The sequence below is a fragment of the Gavialis gangeticus genome, unplaced genomic scaffold (assembly GCF_001723915.1).
Source record: "Gavialis gangeticus isolate Ggan-Ray unplaced genomic scaffold, GavGan_comp1, whole genome shotgun sequence".
Taxonomy (NCBI): Eukaryota; Metazoa; Chordata; order Crocodylia; family Gavialidae; genus Gavialis; species Gavialis gangeticus.
The window spans coordinates 47,320,656-47,326,736 of NW_017729030.1; positions in this window are offsets into that span (position 1 = coordinate 47,320,656).

Genomic DNA, 6,081 nt, shown 5'->3' on the forward strand with positions numbered 1-6,081 from the left:
TCCTTCCAGGTCGAGAAGGACCCATCCACTACCACCCTCTGGGTGCGACTCTCTAACCAGCTGGTGACCCATTGGACTGTATGGGTGTCTACGCCACAGTCCCCCAGCTTGTGTAGAAGTATAAAATTATTTTAAAGCCTTATTAGCAGACATGGGACATACAAAGTAGCAGTGTGTGGCTGGTCTCATCAGCAAAGCTGATTACCTATATACTTCACCTGTTTGCATTGCAATCTGAAGCCTAGAGGTTTTGTCGTGGATTCCTAGAGAAGCCACTCCGTGCTAACCTTGGCAATTCTTTAATACCCTAGAATGGCACGTAGGCCCACACAGCCAAAAAGAACCAGGAGCCAGCTTCATCATCAACCAGGTTTAGGAGCCATCCAGGCAGCAGCACAAATTTGAAGGGCTAGGATTTTTATTTTGGTCAGGTGCTAAAAGTTCCATGTTGCATGCTGTTTTCTTCACATCCAGGTATCCCTTTGTACAGTTAGGATCTGAATTGCCTAGAACTGTATAATTGGAAAACATAAGATCATCAATGTAGTAGGAGGTGAGAAAGCAGTGTGTTTGGAAACCAAATAAATACCTATTAAAAGTGTGAAGAGTTCAGTATGACAAGGATTGGAACCTGGGTGCCCTACACATTAGGGATCATAGTCTTGTTCACTCTCACTCAGTGAATGAAACTGGGAACCATTTCTACAGGAGGGATTAAGATGGTCTTAGTATAGTTTGGTGACTAGGGCCCTCTTCTGGGTAGTTGTGGGTTCAAATCCCCTTGGGCAGTGGAGGGAATTGGACCACGGTCTCCTACACCCTGAGTGAAGGTACTAACTATTCAGCTGTTTGATGGAAGAGAGTGGTAGTAGCACCCCCATTCTTTTTATTTTGTGGCATGAGATCTGTTAGACATACTCTGAGAGTGTCTGTAAGACCGAGCAATGCAGGCAGTATAGGCAGAAGACATCACCATGCAAAATGGTATTGCTTAGCATGTGAATCCTAACAGGGGTTAGGCAGTAGATAGTGCCCAGCTGCTTAGCAGTGCAGAGAGATGTGCTTCTGAGAGTGCCCAGAATGTGAAGCAGCGAGAGAAACGTACTATCAGACACTCAGGCACCCGGAGCCTCTGCTTTTAGTGTTAGGTGGCAGCTGCGTGTGGAGGTTTTGAAGATCTAAATTTTGGACACAAGTAACAAAAGTGGCAGTTCAGTGCCAAATCCTGTTTAAAAATAATTTGGAGGTGTAGCCCTGAATTTCTGCTTGTGAAGGCAAAAATTAGTTCAGATAACAGCTCCACAAAGCCAAGCTTTTGTCCAAGCCGTAAGAGAAGAAAAAACAATAACTGTGGAGAATTAATGAAGCCTCCGCTGCCAAATAAGAGGGTGGGATACTAGAGGAAGTCTTGACGCTAGATGATAAAATGTAACGACAGTAGCATCAAATGGTGTGCATTGTAGGTAATGGAGAAGGTCATCTAGTTCAACCCTCTGGTCAAGGCAGGGTCATCCATATTTAATCATCCTAGAAAAGCGTTTATCTCCTGGGGTCAAAAAAAGCCCCTGCGCTACTACCTTGTAGCATGGAGAACACCTGAATGTGCAGTATGTGGCACCGCAGACATGTCTGTGCTGCCAGATACTGCACAGCTGCACTCTTCTAGACGCAGGCAAGGGATCCAAGGGACAGGATTTATACCTCCCACAACAAGGGAAGGAGTAAACCCCCCACAGTGCATGCTGGTGTAATCTTGGGCAAAATTCCTTCCTGATCCCCATTGTGGTGAGCAGAGGAGCAAGACCTTCTAGCCTAGTTTAACAAGGTGGTATTGAAATTTTGATTCCTGTACTGTGAAGCTGGTAGGAAAGGATGTTTGGCAAAGACTCTTCATGGACGCTTCCCTGTGTAAACTACTTCAGGAATCTGATTCAAAGCCCATTAGTCAGATGCATTGCTTGTAAAGTTCGTTGAGAGCCACGATTTCCATTCCACAGGAAATCACAATATTTGGGAGGGTGAGGGGGGAAAGGTTTGAAGACCTGGCGTGTTCTGTTGGGAAAGCATTTCACTGGAAATGTTTGGAGCAGGTCCACTTATTGGCTTTTATAATTTTGTGCGTGCTTTCTTCTGAGGCCTCAGATAGTGACATTTGAGACAGAATACCGGAACTGAAGAACCCCTGGATAGATCCTGTGAGACATACAGCTGTGGCTTTTGCCAGGAAACTTAGCTGTTATCTGCATTGGAATTTGGTGGGATACTGGAACATCCATGGAGTCTATAACAAGCAAAAGTGGTTGTAAAGCAGGAACATCCGTTAAGTAGTGTTCCCCCATCGTGCCAGGACTTCAGTCCATTACTTAGCAGGAAAATTGCTGCCTCCTCTGAAATACCAGTGCTGCTTCCTATAGTATTTATTTGTTGCAGTTCTTGGAGATCTCCCATTCAAAAATTACCCAGAGCCAATGCTGCTTATCCTATAAGAATTGACAGGGTACATGAGGAGATGTGGCTGCAGCAACGTTGTTGAAGTGTTAAAGCTACATGTGTTTGTGTACCAGCATGCTGGTGAATATGCAAAGCCTTTTGCAGTACTCTTAGTATTCTTTCCTAGTAATAACTTGATGCAATTTAGATTTTATTATAACATTATTGACCTTATCAGACAGGCCACGGGAAAACAACAATGATCACAAAAGGCATTTTATCCGTAAAATGTGATATTCAGAGCCGTCTGAAGTTTAGGAAAGTGATCTGTTTGTACACCCTTAATTACATCTGCCTGGTTTGAATGGATAGAAGATGGTTGTTTCTGGTTCTGTCTACCCTAGAGAAATCTGTCACTTTTTGAATAAGAATGAACCTTGACTGTTGAAAATGAGATCTCTGCACTGTATCACCATGTAACTGGATTTTATTTATTTTTAATTGAAATGCCAACTTAAAAAGGTTCAGCGTGTATTTTTAAATCACATTAACATTTTGTTTAGCTTTTTCATTAAGTTCTACTTATACAGTTCCAATTACAGTACGTAGCTACATATACCCAAATGAAGTCTTAAAGATGATTGCTTAATAAATATTCAGAGTGCAAACAGGCAAGAGTCAGGTTACACCAAAGAATGGAGCTGTTCACTTACATTTAACAGGTGTCATGTCTGTGAGTGACAGATATCAATATACACCCAGTGCTTTATTCTTTAAGATCATGCTGATGGAGTGATAACTTCTGCGGATCTTGGTCTGCATTTGTGCTCCTATATTACTTTTTAATAATGTTAGGGGTTTTTTAAATTCATCAAAGAGGAACTAGTTTAGAACTTGAAGAATGACAGTCCTATCCCAAACTTCATAATTCCTACAATTCTGAAAAATATCTTTTTATGAAAAAATATAAGACAGGAGGGCTCTAGCTATAGCTATGTGAAGTTTCTAATAATAATGCTGCTATATGTAGCAGGAGATTTTGCATGAGCTTGTTAGCTAATGTCAGAGTGTGTGATTCCCAGTTGCTTTGTGCCTTGCCTTCATCTAATGGCTGTTTTAGATCAACAGCATTAAAACTTACATGCACCGTTTTTTCCACATAGGATGCAGTCCATGCCAGTAGTTTTCTCTCTGCTGATGCCCTACATGCACCTAGAATTAGGATTTGTCATTACATTGTGGGCCTCCCAACCTATACCAGAATACCCTGGTCATACTATATTTAAGGAAATAGGCACAAAAACTAGGGAGGAGTGGGCTGCCCCCTGCTATGAATGCCACCAAAGCCCCATATCTGCAGGCTGAATCCAATGGCTTTGTGGGCCAAATTCATCCTTTGGGCCATAGGTTGCCAACCCCTGGTCTAACTGTCCGGATCCGATGGCTCTGTGAACTGGATTCAGCCCGCGGCCTTGAAGTTGTCAATCCCTAGTCTAACCAGACAGAAAGTGAGGCCCCTTTCACAATATTGGTTTCATCCAACCAGAAAGATCATCTGGAACATCTGCATGGGGAGTCTGCACAGAGTGATCAGATGTAAAGAGGGCACTTTCTTTTGTTTTATTTAGAAAGGCAACTTCCTAAGAGAGTAACAAGCTTAAATTTATCATTTCAGTGAATCACTGTCTGAAGTGAGCTGTGATAGAAGGTATATAATAGTCGTTACCTTTATATATGTTAAAACTGAAGCAGAGTGAGAAGTAGCATTCCTCTATGGCAGACAATGACGCAGGAAGATGGATTGCTATTGCAGTAACTACAGCCCAAGTTTGAGAACCATATTTTACTTAAGAGATTTGCCATGTTTGGGTGGGTTCATTTCCTAATTTTAGATCTAGTTGATAAAAAATGAACAGGAGCATTCAAAATGGGCAGTTCTTACCTTTTACACAAATGGAGGTGAGCAGTGTGAAGACAGGCAATTCTATACTGCTTTGTATCCTCAGTATTGTTTCAGCATCTTAGGCACTTGTGGGATTCATTCTCCCTTCTAAATATGCCCATATCCAGGTCATAAAACAGCTGCTGTGCACATGTGTGCAAGCACAGTACCTGGATTTGCAAGAGGTATAGCCATGTCTCCCAACAGCTGGATCAGTTCCTAGAAGACACAGTATTATTTTCCCAAGAAATGTGCAATGTGTTTGCCACAAGACCACAGGCCAAGTTAAACTCTCCTTATTGGGCTTAGATACAGTGTCAAAACTCAGTTGGGATTCGTCAAAGTACTTGAGACTTTTGAGCAGTTGGGAGATTTTTTTTTTAATCTCATGCCAGAAGTCTGAAAGATCATGTAATTTTTATGAGAAACCAGTTGAGAGCTAACACCTTTTTGTAAACTTTTTATGAAGTTTTTAGGCAAAGGAGAGGTAGAAAGCTACAAAAAGCAAACCCCACCCCCCAAAAACCCCCCAACCAAAACAAACAAAGTTATTATGAACACATGCAAACTGAAATGGAGTTCTGCATTGCTCCAAGGGCCTGAATCAGTTCCTATTCAAGACCATGGGAATCCTTCAGTTGACTGCTCTGGAGTGGTTCAAGTTATTTATGTAGATGCATCTGCAAAAAAATGAGTTTATGCCAAATTTGAGATTTATTTATATTGCAGTATAACAGTGACAGAAGGTGGCATTAAAATCTTTACATATGTTTTGCAAGCAGTTAATATTACTCTGGCCTTCCCTAGGCAGGGATATTTCTGTATGAAAATCTATTTGATAATATTTACAATAGCAACAGCTTTATGTGTATTTAAAATACATCCTACAGGAAGTTTCTTTGCATAAATATAAAAGCTGTTTATGCTCTGCTGCTGTGTGGTTTGATCCATTAGCAAATAATTAAATCCCTATGGGCCTCAGTTTTTCCTGTATGTAAGATGGGTCTAAAATTGACCACTCTTTTATAAAGTGTTTTGAGTTCTGCAGATGAAAAAAGGCCTAGTGTTAATAAAAGTATCAAATGAAGTGCCCCAGGGGTCAGTCCTGGGCCAGTTTTGTTCAATACCTACATCAATAACCTGGAAGATGGGATGGAGTGCACCTTCAGCAAGTCTGCAGATTACACCAAGTAGGGGGGAGTCGTAGATACGCTGGAGGATAGGGCTAGGATTCAGTGAGACCTTGACAAATTGGAGGGTTGGTCTGAAAGAAATCTCATGAGCCACATCCAGGTGAGTGTGGATGCTTGTTTCCTTGGGGACACGTAGCAGTGGCACACCTTGTGCCACTGCTACTGGCCCCTAGGTAATGACTCTACCATGCACACTTTGGTGTGTGGCAGGTTACCTTGGGTGTGGAGTAGTGGAGGCTGGGGCCAGCAACTGTGCTGGCCCCAGTAGCCTTATCTGGGGTCCAGTGGTCCTCAGTGAGCTGCAACCATTGTGCTCCCGCAGCTGAGAGCCTGGCCAGCAGCTGGAGCGTGGCTCCAGCTGGCCAGGCTTTGGTTTTTTGTGGTGCACACTACTACCACATGCTCCTCTCCACCTTTTTATTTTTGATGCAGGATTTTTTGACCCCAGAATCTCCCAGGGTCAACCCCCAGGTGCTTCAAGATAGCAGTGCAAGGAATGCGTGCGGATGCACAGAT